This window comes from Brassica napus, chromosome C4, assembly GCF_020379485.1.
Source record: "Brassica napus cultivar Da-Ae chromosome C4, Da-Ae, whole genome shotgun sequence".
Classification (NCBI taxonomy): Eukaryota; Viridiplantae; Streptophyta; class Magnoliopsida; order Brassicales; family Brassicaceae; genus Brassica; species Brassica napus.
The window spans coordinates 26477478-26493700 of NC_063447.1; positions in this window are offsets into that span (position 1 = coordinate 26477478).

Sequence of the window (16223 nt, forward strand, 5' to 3'; positions counted from 1 at the left end):
GCCATGTCTGAGTAGTTCCACTATTAGATTTAGGGTTTAAATAGGTTATGAGGGATTAGCCCCAATTATAGATTGCTGAGTTGTCGTAATTTTCATCAGGATGGTTCATTAATGCATGTTTCTAGATTAGCTACCTAGAACTTGCACTAGGATTGATAGATAAAAGCGAGAGCTTCATTCTCATCCTGAAAATTTTTTAACTGAGCTAAGTTTCTTGCTAAGAGTAAGGCGAGAGCTGATCTAGTGAGCTTAGTAAGCTTTATTCAACCCGCGCATAAAGTTTAACTAGAAGCGCGTCGATCGATATTCATATTGGATAATCGATCGACGTAGCGAAAGGTGTATCGATCGATACCCCTATAGGATTATCGATTGACACTGTGATACCACTCAAATTACCCTAAGGAGTGATTTATACTCTCTCAAATAAGAGGTCGAGTTGTAGTACTTAGGGATCGAATTCACAGGGAGCTAGGAAATCTAAGAAATCTAATATGATTTGTTAAGCTAGATGGTTTTAGAGATTTAAATGTAAATTGCAGTTTTATATTGAACAAGTGTTTGTTCAATAGATTGATTGAGGTTTTGGTGCTTAAAAAGGAAATAGTTAGACTTAGGATTTTTATTCAGGAAACTTGGGATTATAATCCTACAGATGCCTAATGAGTTGCATGCATGATAATGTAAAGCTCAACTACTTAGTCAACAAGTCTATCAGCTTTCGCATGTTTAGACTTGTCTATTAACAAGATCTAATGATCTTAACTATCGTATGTCGACCAATAAAAAGTGTCGATCGATGATCATATAGGGATATCGATCGATACACCTTTCGCTCCGTCGATCGATTATTCAATAATGATATCGATTGACGCGCTTCTAGTTAAGCTTTATGCGCGGGTTGAATGATAGCTTACCAAGCTCACTAGATCAGCTCTCACCTTACTCATACACTACAAGAAAACACAAGTTTAGCGAGGAAATTTAACGAGGAAAAGTAATCCTCGTAAGTTTATGTCGACTTTACGAGGAACTTACGAGGAAATATAAAATCAGCGTTATTTCCTCGTAAAATAACGACAAAATGATTTCGTCGTAAAGTCGATGTAATGTCACGTGGCTTTTACGAGGAAATACGCTTTCCTCGTAAACTCGACGTAAATGTAGCGTGTACTTTACGAAGAAATATTTTACGTCTACTTAGCGAGGAAATTTTGAATCCACCAACTTTGTAGTTGTAACACGTTTTTTCGGCCACCTAACTAAATTTCATCGTAAATTCCTAGGAAAATTACAACAACCAGATTCGGAAATTTCCTATAAATATGGACATTTGAACATCATTTTAAACACACCAACAAGAAAAAAATACGTGAAAGAAAAAAAAAATGTCGGCCTCCGGGAATATTTTTGAGTTGTAGAGATGGATGTATATGCATAGAGATGCTAACGGGAGAGTGACGAAAGAATACCTTGCGGGGCTGGAGACATTTATGCATCAAGCAGATTCTACACCGCTCGCCCAAGAAAGTGGTAAGATGTTCTGTCTTTGTCGAAAATGCAACAATTCGAAATTGGCAAATCGTGAAAATGTTTGGAAGCATTTAATAAATAGAGGTTTCACGCCAAATTACTATATCTGGTTTCAACATGGAGAATGTTATAATTATGACAAAATGAAGCTAGTAGTAGTAATAGCAATTTTCAGGAAGAATCGGTTGATCGTCATTTGCATAATGAACATAGTTACCATCAGGAAGAGCATATGGTAGATTATGATAGGGTTCATGATATGGTAGCTGATGCATTCGTAGCTCATGATGAAGATTAAGAACCTAATATAGATGCAAAAAAGTTTTATGAAATGTTAAATGCGGCGAATCAGCCACTTTACAGTGGTTGTAGAGAAGGTCTCTCTAAATTTTCGGTGGCTGCTAGAATGATGAATATTAAAAATGATCACAATCTACCTGAAAGTTGCATGAATGAATGGGCAGACTTGTTTAAAGAGTATTTGCCGGAAGACAATGTGTCCGCTGATTCTTATTATGAGATTCAGAAACTGGTTTATAGTCTTGGGTTGCCTTCGGAGATGATAGATGTTTGCATCGACAACTGCATGATCTACTGGGGAGATGATGAGAATATACAAGGCATTGGAGCATTTTTCAGGGATCTGAGCACACACACTCTTAAAGAAGAAGTCGTGGAACAGCTTCAGCAGAACATTCCCATCTTATTGTGTAACTTGGAGAAGATATTTCCTCCGGGATTTTTTGACGTCATGGAGCATCTAGCTGTCCACCTCCCATATGAGGCATTGCTTCGTGGACCTGTACATTACGGATGGATGTATCAGTATGAGCGAGCCATGAAATATTTGAAGGGAAAAGCAAAGAACCTCGCAAAAGTTGAAGGTTCTATAATTGCTGAAAGTTTGAAGGAAGAAACTTCTCACTTCACATCGTACTACTTTGCGTCAAAAGTACGTACCCGGAAAAGAGCTCCAAGAAGATATGATGATGGTGGTGTCGCGCCAACATATGCAGTTGCTAGTGTTCCAGACATCTTTAGCCAGATTGGGCGACTCGGTGGGAAATTAAAAGAGGTTTGGTGGTCGAGTGAAGAAGACGCTCATAGTGCACACACCTATATTCTACTCAATTGCGAGGATCCATTGATGCGTTATTTTGAAAGGTAACATATATGGACACTTCTAAACACATATAAGTATAAATTATATAATTGTCAAAGATTAATTAATATAAAATGTGATTTTACAGCCTATTTGTTTCTCAAGTCGAAGAAACATTCCCAGGTATATCCACAAGTGACGTAGACAAAAGGAAAGATCAACACTTTATTAAGTGGTTGAAGAATCAGATATTAACTCAAACTGTTAATTTTTTCAGGTCGATCAAACTCTTTTTTCATACATGATCTGTATTTCAACGTTCTCTTTATTTTTGCAGGTTGATTATGACGACGATGCAGATTATCCTAAGTGGTTACACGAAGTAATTCAATCTCCACTTGTAAAGGTCACCACATCACAGATGTATTTCACACGAGGCTATACTTTTCACACATATGAGTATGGTAGACCGCGGCGACCAGTAACTATGGAATATGTGTGAAAGGGGAAACATATTTCTATGGGATCTTGACGGAGATTATTGAAGTCGAATTCCCAGGGATATTGAAGCTGAAATGAATCATCTTCAAATGTGAATGGTTCGACCCCGTCGTCAACAGAGGTGTTCGGTTTAACAAATTCGGTGTAGTTGATGTCAATTGTGGATGAAGGTACAACAAATTCTTTTTTTGCCATACATGAGCAAAATAAATTAATTTCTACGCTTTCTTTATTTTTGCAGGTACAACAAATTCGAGCCTTTCATCTTAGCTTCACAAGCAGACCAAGTTAGCTTCCTTCCATACCCTCGGATGAGAGAATCGGGAATAAATTGGTTAGCCGTGATCAAAGTTACACCTCGAGGACGAATCATCAGTGGAGAAGAACCACCATTGCAAGAAGAACAGATAAATGAAGTCGAGGAACCTGAACAAGAAATTGATGACATCCTTCTCATTGATCCGCATAATCATGAGTACGAAGATCTTACCGACGATGCCACAGACGAAGCTGTTGAAGACGAGTTTAATGAAAATGATGATGTTTCTAGTGATGACGAGAATGTCGATGTATCCGATTGATGTATTTGTTTTTAATAAGATTGATTTTCAGACTTAATGCATGTGATTTGATGGATTTAATCATGAAAAACTATTTATATAATTTGATTTTGTGTAAGGTAATGGGAGTTTGTATTAGAAATAAGAGATTGAGATTATAAGTTAAGGAATTGTGGTTTTAGAATTTGGGGTTTGGAATGAAAAGAATAGATTGAGGTTAAAGGGGAGATGGGTTTGAGGTTTGGAATATATGAAGTAGAAGATAAGGAAGATGGGGTTTGGGGTTTCGGATTTTAGGGATTTAAACATAATCCTCGTAATTTCCTCGTAAGATAACGAAAAAATAAAGACGAAAAGAACGTGGGACTCGTTAATTCCACGTAAGCAAAAATCGTCGTAAAGACCTTGTAACCGGAAAACGGGGGCCTCGCTATTTCCTCGTAAATAATAACACGGGCCTTGCTATTTCCTCGTAAATGAACGACCAATATTTGACAAAAGAAGAGAAGGAAAAAGAAGAGAAGAAAGATACTGGAATCATAGGTGGGAAGAAACAAAGCGAGACCTACGTAAGTCTAGCCTTGTCTCCGCCCACGTGTGTTCCCGTATCTTTCTCTCCTTCTTTTTTTCAAATCTTTCTAGGAAGCAAACTGGTGTGTATTTATAGGAAATTTCGAAAGGTTTTACGACCAATTAGCTTCGTCTCCTTCCTCGTAAATAAAAAAACGGGCCTCGATAATTCCTCGTAAATGAACGAGGACATTACGAGGAAACCAAACACGGGCCTCGCGAGTTCCTCGCTAAAGGGAATATGGGTTTGGGGTTTGGAATATATGAAGTAGAAGATAAGGAAGATGGGGTTTGAGGTTTCGGATTTTAGGGATTTAAACATAATCATCGCTATTTCCTCGTAAACTAACGAGGAGCTTACGACGAATCCTAAAATAATCATCGTTAATTCCACGTAAGCACAATTCGTCGTAAAGACCTCGTAATAGGAAAACGCGGGCCTCGCTTCCTCGTTAATCAACGAGGAAATTACGAGGAAACAAAACGCGGGCCTCTCTAATTTCTCATAAAGAAAAACGCGGGCCTCGCTAGTTCCTCAAAATTTTACGAGGAAATTACGACGATTACTAATTTCTTATATATACACGCGAGCTTCGCTCTCCCATTTCGTATCCACTTCCTCTCTCTTTCGTAGCAATTGTACGTTCTCTCTCTATTTCCTCACTAATTTGATTAGTTTAGGGTAGATTAGGTGGTTAGTGTAGGAAATTTAGATAGGTTTACTGATTTTATGTTAATTAGTGTTGATTAGGTGGTTAATGTAGGGAATTTAGCTAGATTTATAGAATTTGTTATTTATAGAATTTGTTAATTACAGTTGATGTTAATTTTAAAAATTAAATTTTTTTTCAGACGATTCGAAAGAACAGACTTACTCCCCATTACAGAAAGATGTTCGGTGAGCATGGTAGTCGTTTAGACCCGTCGTGTTCTCCAGCTCCCGGTTCTTCGGGTCCGGAGACTGTCCCCGAGACTCAGCCTTCTCAGAGAGTCTCTCGGTCACCTTCTTCTAGTGCACCATCGGTTCCTTATGTGCCTCCTCCGATGGCTCCTCCGACGATGCCTCCTCTGATGGCTCCTCCGATGTCCGCCGAGATTCATCCCGATTTGATGGTGCCTCCGAGTGCTCCTTACTCGCAGTACACTGTCGAGGACCTTCTCGGTCAGCCAAGCAGAGAAGGTTTACCAGTCATAGACCCCGACCGACCGGACGGAACATTGTGGTATGTTACATTAATTATTTTCTTTTAATTCTTTTAAAATTCTTTTACAACATTAATAAATAATTTATACCTTAAATTTGTTTTTTCAGGTTTGGGGTTGACGGATGTCTTGCATCGGACGTAACCGACACGATCAAAGGTTACTTCTCCAAGGCACATCCGAACTGGAAAAAGACGCTGATCTACGTCAGAAAGATGTGGTTCAAAATTTACGCTGTAAGTTACTATTAATTAATTATATATACTTTGATTTTTTCATGATTTATATATATATATTTTTAAAAACTAATTATTAATTTAATTTTTTTTTACAGCAAAAATATCATTGGTCCATGGGGGTCAATGAGAGCATGAGGAAAGCATTTTACGCAAAGGCGAAAGTTCGCTTGTTGGACACGGTCTCCAACTGGAAGGGTGACTGGATCGTGAAGGGGTATGAGCTTGGCAAACCCGCTGAGCTCACCACAGATGTGTGGGATGGCCTCATCCGTTATTGGCGGGATCATGAGTCCATTAGAATCGCCCAGTCTTGCTCTGCCTCCCGTAACACGGTAGATGAGCACGGCCACGGGCCGATGCTTCACTCTACGGGCCAAAAACCCACGCCGGTGTCCGTTTGGAAAAGGTAATTAAATATTTTATTTAATTAATTTTTAATATATATATATATATATATATATTTTTTTTTAAAAAAAAAAATTTCTTAAATGTTTTTTAGGCCAAAGAGATGGGACAACTCCCGTCTCTTATGCAACTTTACAAGAGGACCCACAAGAATAAGGCGACCCAATTTCTAGATGGCAAGTCCGAGCAAATCTTCGACGACTTGGTTGCTCAGATTAACGACCACCAGACCCAGCTGACCCAGCAGTCCACCGACGGATTACCCGTCACCTTATCCACACTTGAAGTGGATAAAATTTAAGAGAAGGTAGTTTTTTAAAAATTTTAATTTTTTTATTATTCTTTTAATTTAACTTTAAATTTTTACTAACAATATTTATTTTTTGTTTTTAAGGTTGTCTCTAAGAAAAAGGGACGTACGTTAGGGATTGGTTCCGTCAACGATTTTTCGAGAGCTACATCGTCTTATGGTCAGACACGGGAAGATGAAGTCACTCAGCTGCGTAGAGAGTCCGCTCAGCTGCGTAACGAGTTCGACTTGACGCGATCTGCGTTCACAGCTCGTGTGGGTGGAGTCGAGGGCTTCTTGGACGTTATAGCGGCCACAAATCCGGAATGGGAGTCCTTGTTGAGGAACATGCGACGACAAAATCCCATTCCAGGCGAGTCATCATCTGACACACATACTGAGGCGGATGTAGAGACGAGGAGTGATGAATTCTACCGGGCGATGAACGACTCTTAGTTTTTTTCGGTTGTTGTATTATAAATTCAAAACTTATTTATATATAAAATATTTTCCTATTGATTTTGTTTTTAAATTTTAATTTTATTAATAAATTACTTTAATTATATTTTTAAATTCTGTAAAATAATAAAACGAAGTGAATTCGTAGCTAATTTACGACTTATTTGCGTGGAAAGTTTACGAGGAAAGGACGAGGAAGGTTAAACGAGTACTTTACGAGGAAATATTTTTGAGGTATTTACGTGTATTTTACGAGGAAATACTTTCGAGATAAATACATGTAGTTTACGAGGAACTACTTTCGAGGTATTTACGAGGAAATATAGCGATATTCTTACGTGGAATATTTACGTGGTCTTTACGACGAAATATGATACTTCATCTTTACGACGAAACGTTTTCCTCGCTAAGTTATAACGAATTGGCGAGAAAATATGTGTTACGACGAACGAGTAACGACGAAACGTGTTTCCTCGCTAATTCCTCGTAAAGCCTCTTTTACGACGAACTCACGAGGAATACCGATGTCGTTAAACTTATGTTTTCTTGTAGTGATAGCAAGAAACTTAGCTCAGTTAGAATGTTTTCAGGATGAGAATGAAGCTATCGCTTTTATCTATCAATCCTAGGGCAAGTTCTAGGTAGCTAATCTAGAGACATACATTAATGAACAATCCTAATGACAATTACCACAACTCAGCAATCTATAGTTGGAGCTAATCTCTCCTAACCTATTTAAACCCTAAAATCTAACAGTGGAACTACTTAGACATGGCTAAGCAATTCATAACATCATTTAGGTAAGAAAACTTCATTAGAATAGTAAATAGATATTAATGGAGTTCCAATCACAAATTATAACTTTGGATTTTCTCTCCAATCTATCAAAATCCTAGAAAACCTTCCTGTGAAAATAATAAAACAAGAAAAGCACATTCTGCCTCTAACATGGTGGCAAAGCTTATATAATTAGGTTAAAACTCGTCAGGGGCAATCTTGTAAATTGGTGAAGACTTGGGCTTCAAGTCGGTTGTGACCAAACATGCTTTCTGCGCGCTTCGCTATCGATCGATGTCAAGATATGAACATCGATCGATTATTCCTCTCCAATAACGACCGATGGTCGAGTTCGATGGTCATCTCGGATGCTTGCTCCAAATATCTCCAGAATGCTCCAAAATCATCACTTATCTCCAAATCACTTCTGATCTTATAAATATAATAAATAGACTCTATAATATAATAATTATTAGTAAAAACACCTATAAACCATGGATGAAAATAGGTCAAATCCATATTCTATCAACTCCCCCAGACTTACCTTTTTGCTTGTCCTCAAGCAAAACAAACTGGCAGTCTCTCTGAAAGAGGTTTTAAAACAGCAGGGACTCACATGATTCAAAACTTAGAATCATAACCTCTACAGTATTGCAATTCACATCTAAAAAGTCTTAATCACAAAAGCACATTATACCATATCCTAGCTTGGCAACCAAATTCATCTAGCCAACAACTTAGCAAATCTTGTCTGACATTCCCCTCTACCAACCTCATTTCTTAGCATAAATAAAAAGTGTACGCTTTACCTAGGGGGTATCGATCACAGGATGCAAGGACTTTCAAACAAGTATCTGGACCTGCAGGTAAACATTAGTTCATATCCTTTCTCTCTACTAATTTTCTCTCTTAGTCAAAATCTGTTTTTTTAGCAAGATCATTGAACAAGATTGGACAGACTTCCATGAATCAAGCTTTAATGGTGGTTGCCACCAAGTCCTGTTCACTTCTTTTTGACCTATATCCTAGGATTATTTGTGAAGCAAACCTTAATGGTTGTATCCACCAAGTCCTGTTCTAATCATTTACCTATAGAATTCTTATGAAGCAAATCTTAATGGTTGTAACCACCAAGTCATGTTCGAATTCCTTTCTAATAAACCTCTAATAGATATATATATAATAATATAAATTTTTTTTCTATATTTCGAAAATAGAGAGAGAAAGGGTGATTAATCTATCTACACAAGGATTTACCTTCCAAACTTGTTTGAAGAATCTGATCCCATGCATACCAAGCCCCAAGACAAGCAGTTGTGTCAAGTTTAGTGTTGGATGTCAGCTTTGGTTCCTTCAAACAATCTCAGCAAGTGTGAATAGTTGACAGGTTGATCCACTTTAGTATTTGTAGTACTATTTGCAATCAATAAGTCTAGAATGGTGCTAAAGAGTGGTTAGATAACAAGAAAAGATCTATTAGTTCATTATCCCCTTCTTGACTCAATAAAACCTTTTGAAAAACTTTTTAATGAAACTCATAAATAAATTACTATCAGTAAACCTCCTCCCACACTTAAACTACATTGTCCCCAGTGTAAATTCAGTCAGAGTTATGGTGATAACTAAATCATAAGGACTCAATGTAACAAGTTAGAACGATATACCAGACCGGAATGGATGTCGACCGATGTAGGGATGTTGATATCGGTCGCGGCAGGTTAGGCAACGTCGATCGATGTCGACAGCTTCTCGTCGGTTGATACTCACGGCAATTGTCTACTCAGATCTCTTTGTGTTTTTTTTGACCTGCAATAATTAAAAACCAACATAAATAGTATATTAATAAAAACTTAATAAATATTACCTAATAGTGGGTTGCCTCCCACTCAGCGCTTTGTTATAGTCATTTAGCTTGACTTTGGAGGTGATTGGGATAGTAGTGTTGAAAGCTGGAACTTGTTGGAAAACAAGTATCCATCTCTTCTCTGCGCTTGTTGAACCATGTACCACTGAAGTCTCTCATTGCTTCATCCCCTCTACGCCATTTTTCTTTCATTGTTGCGGTTGTGTTTTCCATCCTCTGCAATCTTTCTTCAAGACTCTCAAGGTTGAACTGAGATTTCATCTTTGGGGTAAGTGTCAGCTGAGATTTCCTCTCCGTGGTAATGTGTGTCGGACATGTCTGATGTCATCTTTGGTACTAGTCGGCCTCGGTTTGTAGCGTCGTCGACCAATGTTCAATGATGAATGTCGGTTGATTTGTTGATGCGTCTATCAATCGATGACGATGCTTCTGGTCGACGGGCAATGTATCTCTGAATCTCCACCAATTCCCCTTGTATAGCTTCAATCTTGGAAGTCAAAGCACTAATGTTTAGATCCATAGGGAAATAGATGTCATCACATCTCCCATCAAGCCTCTCTTCTGTAGTTTCCAGAGCTCTATAGATCCCTTCTACCAACTGATCTATCTCTTCCCAGGTGTGAAAATTTTCTTGAGACTTCATCGTATGTGGGCGTGGTGGATTGTCGTCGACCGGTGTTGGCATCCGATTGTCGATCGATGTGCGTTGACGAACGTCGATCGATGTATGTTGATCTCTGTCAATTGATGATGATCGAGCAACGTCGATAGCATGTTGAATTCTGGCTATGTCTTACGTCATCTCCTCCATGCAAGTAGTTAGCCAACTGATACTATCATTCAATGGATAGTAGACACCATCAAGTTTCATCTGGAAAGCTTCTTTGTTCTTCTCGTGTTCTCCACAGACTCCATAGAACATCTCATTGATCTCGTCCTTGGTGTAGATCTCTGGTACCAGCTTGGTCTGTGTGAATAAGTTAACATGTTCAGGAAGACATATGTAGCTTGGCTCATCTCTCGAAGCTCTCTCCAGAACTCTTCTGATATCCATGTTGTGAAGACGAATGGTGTTTCCATCTAGATCTCTGGCGTATCCCTGATCATCTCTGTAGACTCCATACTGATCCTTCTCTTCCCAGTAGAATTTCCTGGTACCGTGGGAATCAAAAGCTCTTCTGCAGAATTCTGGCTGTCCGTCGACCGATGTTGGGACGTCAACGTCGATCGATGGTCGAGTGGGATGGCGAGACCTTAGTTGGAAGCTTTTGTCTATGCCACCAGCTGCATCATAGAACTCTTTTGTATCCTTCTGTTGGTATTCTGGAATGTTGCGTTGATGTACGAACAAATTTTCTGCTCCATTGGTTGTCTGAAGGATGTCTACAATATCTTTTCGAGATATGTTCAGTATACATCCATCTATTGCTCTTGCGTGGCCATCTGGGTCCCTGAAAATACCAAATTTGTCTGGAGTTAGATACTCGTTATTAAATTTATCTCTTTCGCTTACAGTGGTTTTTGGTTTAGAGCGGATGTCGATCGATGTTGAAGGATTTATGTCGATCGATGGATGGTGTGCTCTGTCAATCGGATGCGTGTATCGTGTTCTTCCCCAAGCAGTTTCTGATCGATGTTGATCTGTTTCATCGCGTCTTTGCATGTTGAGAAGTTCCTCATATGTGAAACCTTCATGTAGTTCATCTGCTTCTGGCTCATATATTGATGTTTCTACTTCATAGCTTTCATGATGGTGATCATCTGCCCAACTGCCAATCGAGTAGTCTCCCTCTCTCACTCGATTCACTTCCGCGTCGATCGAGGAGTAGTTGGCGATGTCGGTCGATGCTCGTTTCCGGTTTCTCTAAGGATGTTAAGTATCAATCGATGGTGAGCCAGGTATGTCGATTGATGGTGCATTCCTTTTCCAAGAGGAATGATGTACAAGTGTATCCTCCTCATCAAGGATGGCTTTGTACTCAGTAGCTCGTTCATCCTCATAGTCTTCATCATACTCTTCTGTTTGCATGTGTTGTCTAGTGTATGCGGCAATAGTGGGGTTGTAGTAGTCGTTCTCCCAATCATCTGGACTATTGTCGACCGATTCTTCATGTGGTGTGTCGGTCGATTTCTGATGGCCACTGTTGACCGATGCTGCTGTGTGAGTCTCGATCGATGCTGAGTAATATGTCTCATACTCGGCTCCGCAATGGCAAGCTGCAATGATTCCTGGATCATTGATTATTCTGGAGGACATATGTGGCTTCTTGACTGGAATGGGGTCGTAGTGGGCATTAGGATCGATGAGTGTTAGACACAACTGGTTGGTTTGCAAGTTGCACACTGCTCCCACTGTTGACAAGAAGGCTCTCCCAAGTAGTAGAGAAGAGTTCCAGTTTAGCTTGATGTCCAGGACATGGAAATCAACTGGAACTAGGGCATTACCAATCTGCACCTCTAGGTCTCTCACAATTCCTCCTGAGTTCACCTGCGAAGGCTCCACCTGCAGACCCAGATGGTCTGCCATAACCCTAGGTAGGATGCTGAGTGATGCTGCTGTGTCGCACAAGGCATGTGAAAATTCAATACCTTTCACTGTGCATGGTATTGCAATTTGCCCAAGATCACTCTTCTTCTTCAATGTAATCCTTATCCTCATCTTTTCTCTAGCTGCACAAAACATTCTCTTGATGTCTTCTTTTTTCTCTCTAGTTTCTCTGAAGAACATCCACAATCTGTGGGTATAATAAGCCTCTTCGAATGGCTTATCTAGAGGAATCCTGAAGACTCTCTTTCGGAAATTTTCTTTTTCCTTTTCATTAGCCCCCCTCTTCAGATGTTTCGCCACCTTTTCCTTTCTTCTCCTTAGGGTTCTTCCAGTAAGAACCCTATCCTCTTCCATAGGATCTTCTCCATCATCTGAAGGTGTCCTGACGGTCTCTGGTGGGTTTTATGAAGGTTTGGGTTTGGGCCTGAGTGCATTAAGACGTGCAACATCTATCTTTGGCATCTGCACTCGGTAGGTAATAGGTGCTCGTCGATCGATAGGTGCTGGAGGTTGTCCATCGATATTGACATCTCTTTGTCGAGCGATAGTAGATTCTCCATGTCGATCGATGGAGGTATCGGCTCGTCGAGCGATTCTTACGTTATCAGGGCTGGGCGGATGTGGGTGTTTCGCTGCGAACTCCTCGTGAGTCAAAATCCTCACGACATTACAAGATGCGGTTGACTCCATTGGTATCATCGATCGATGCTCTGGAGATCCTGTCGATCGATTTGGACTGGCCGACGTCGATCGATGTTTGAAGTCTGGCGTCGATCGACACCAATGTTCACGTGGTGTTTCATCACATCATCCCCTACCCCTCTTGTCGAGGCTTCCTTCTTGACATCATCTCCTGTCTGCACAACCTTCATCTCCAGCTTCTTCACATGAGTGCTCAAAGTCTCAAACTTTGTGTTCAGGTTGGTGTAGACATAATCAATCTTCCCATTGAAGTCCACTGTCATTCGCTGTTGTGTCTCAAGAACCCTATCAAGCATTTCTTCAATCTTGCTCTCATGAGTAGGTGGCGGTGGCTTAGGGTAGTAGGAACTTCCATAATTATTGTTGTTGCTGTAGTTGCTGTTGTAGGGTTTCTGGTACTGCGAACTTTGGTTGAAATTACCCCTATTTCCATAGGAATTTCTGTTTCCACCCTGGTTTCCTGAACTCTGGAATCCAGTTCCACCAATGAAGTTTACTTCTTCTTCTACCTCTGCTCTACCCTCTGTGTCTACAGCTTCTGCATCTTCAACCAAGCAGACATGCTTCCTAAGAAGCTTGTGAACACTATCCAGTTTTGCTTTCACCTCATCCATCTGATCATTCCTAAGGATGGTGACAGACTTCGCTACAAGAAATATGAGTATTGGTATCACTTCGCAGTAGCACGAATTCACCAACTGCTACCAAAAGTCTCAAAATCAGATCACAATTCTTTCGTAGCACTAAATGCGCGCTAAGATAGAATTTCATTAAGCGGGAAGACAAAAATCACTACTATAGCTAAAAATTTATTTGGGAGCCAAGACTTAGCCAATTTTTTGGGTTTTTTTTATTTCTTACCAACAAAAAAAAGAACAATTCTCTTTTATTAGGGTTCTTATCTCTTCGATAAAAAAAAAAAGATAAAAAAAGTTCTTATCTCTCGTCGTCTATGTCCTTCTCGAGTCTCATCTCTGCGTTTCCCGTTTGCTAGATCTCGAGCTCCGACCACCACTATGTGGTCTCCACTCACCCGCAATCGAACACAGTGGTGCCTCTTGTCCACTCTCGAGCCTCACCGTCGTGTCTATGCTCATCAATCCGCCGTGCTCTGCTTTACACTGCAACAGGCTCGCCGTCGTTTTTCACGTCGGAGCTCTCATCCATCGCTGAGTCCGTGACCAAACCACAACACGATATCACCTGCTCCAAATCAAGCTTCTCTTGAGCGTTCTTGTTTCACAACCAGGCATCTCCGTCTTGTTCCGTTCTCGCCGTCACCGGAATCATGCCTCACCGTCAGAATCAAAGTGGAGAAGAGCAACAATGGCGTTTCGACATAAGGTTTGGCTTTTAAAAACTTTTAGTTGTAGGGAAATTCAGAGCTTGAGATTGCTCGTTTTCGAAAATAGATTCATGGTTCTTGTTGTCTCTGTGCGTTTTCATTCATTATAGGACTTACACTTCGAAATCGATTTTGGGTTAAGTCGCTGCGTTTTTATTTCTTTTTTTACTTTGTCTCTTTGCGTGAATCTATAAATGAAATCTTAGAGCAGCACTGCCTCTGTTTCGTTTCATCTCTTTGCGTGAATCTATGAATGATATCGTCTAGTTTCTGTTGAAGAACTGGATTAAATAACCCACTTGCTTACAGGTGTTGCTACCAAATAATAAGGTTACAGAGGAAAGCAACTCCAATAACACCACTTAATTTCCTCCGGATTATTCTTTCAGGCAACCAAAGGTTTAATCTATCTATGTTCTTTGTAACTAAATCTTATATTGTGGAATGAGAGTCTATAATCATGGTGTTTATTAGCGTTCTTATGCGTGTCTCTGACACTGATGTTGTAGGTGTCTTTCAAGATCAGGGTATGATCCAAAGCGGATCTGAGAGAAGCAGAGGATGAGCTCGTTAAAGTGTTGGCAGGTTTATGCTTAGCTTCCATTCTCTTGTGTGAAGTTTTTACTTTCAGTCATGTGTTCATAATGATGCTAAGGTTACAAAGAACTTGTTATTTTGGTTTTTGAAGTTTGCAAGTATCAGTAGAGAAAACAAGCGTTACGGAGTGCCCCACAAATCCTACTGCTCCTCCTCGTATTCCTGCTGGCGCTTGCAGTGGAGCTGCTGTTGCCGTAGAAACTAGACCTGCTGATTGTTATGTTGATTAATGCTGGTCAAGCCAATGCAGCTACGGTAAGATATCTCATACATAAAACTCTTTCTATTTTGTTTTTCTCTGGACACAGGACAGTTTCTGTAAGTGCTTTTGATTCTTGAAACAGTGGAGTGAAGATCCCTTCAAATGAGTGAAGCTGAGCAAGGAAGACATTTAAACTTCTTTTACTTTTGATACTACAAAGGTTTTCACGTTGGTGAGTTCCTAGTTTTACAAGATCTTACAAGTGAGTTCATCAATGATTCTTCATGTTCAATTGTGTGCTCTATCTTCTCTTTATACTTGCTAACACAGTTTCTTGTTGCAAGTTCGATGTAGGTATCAAATATCAGGGGAATGGACATACAATGAAGCTCGTAAACTATTTAAAGAACATACAATGAAGCTCGTAAACTATTTAAAGAGCTTGATTTCTTAACCAGTAAAGTCCCTAGACTTAGCAATCTTAGGAAATGCTTTGGTGTATATGTATTTTGGATGATATATGAAATAATGTATGTTTTATAAATTTAATAAAGAGAAAAAGACAAAAATAGCACTAAATCAAGTTTTTGTTCCCAAACTAGCACTCAAGGTCAAAATTTACAAAAATAGCACTTAATGTTTTATCAAAAGTCACAAACTTATGGTTTAGAGTTAAATGGTGGGGTTTAGGATTTAGGGTTTAGGGTTTAGAGTTTAGAGTTTAGGGTTTAGGGTTTAGAGTTTAGGGTTTAGAGTTTAGGGTTTAGGGTTTAGGGTTTAGGGTTTAGGGTTTCGAGTTTAGGGTTTAGGGTTTAGAGTTTAGGGTTTAGAGTTGAGAAATGAGGTTTTGGGGATAAGATTACAAATTTTGAAAAATTAAAAAATTAAAATTTTCAAAGGATAAACTTAGAATGATGCTATTTTGGTCATTTTAGTTTTTGAGTGTTATTTTTGTGATATAAACTTAGAAAGGTGCTATTTTGGAGATTTGCCCTTTAATGAAGTATAAATTTTATTTACAGATCGAATTGCAATTATAAAAACAAAATCTAACACTGACAGTAAATTAGAAAAAAAACAAAAGTAATATTTTTTACTGACTTCTAAACCCTAAACATGCCCTAAACCCTAACTACAAACCCTAAACAATCCCTAAACCCTAACTATTTCTTCAAACCTTATATCCTGTTGAAATAATATCACTTTTTATTATTTAATTTCACATCTTAAGTTTAAATTCAAATTCTAATATATTTAAAAACAAAATTGAAATATTTAGTCAAAACCTCAAACCCTAAAATATAACCTACATGTCTCATACCACAAA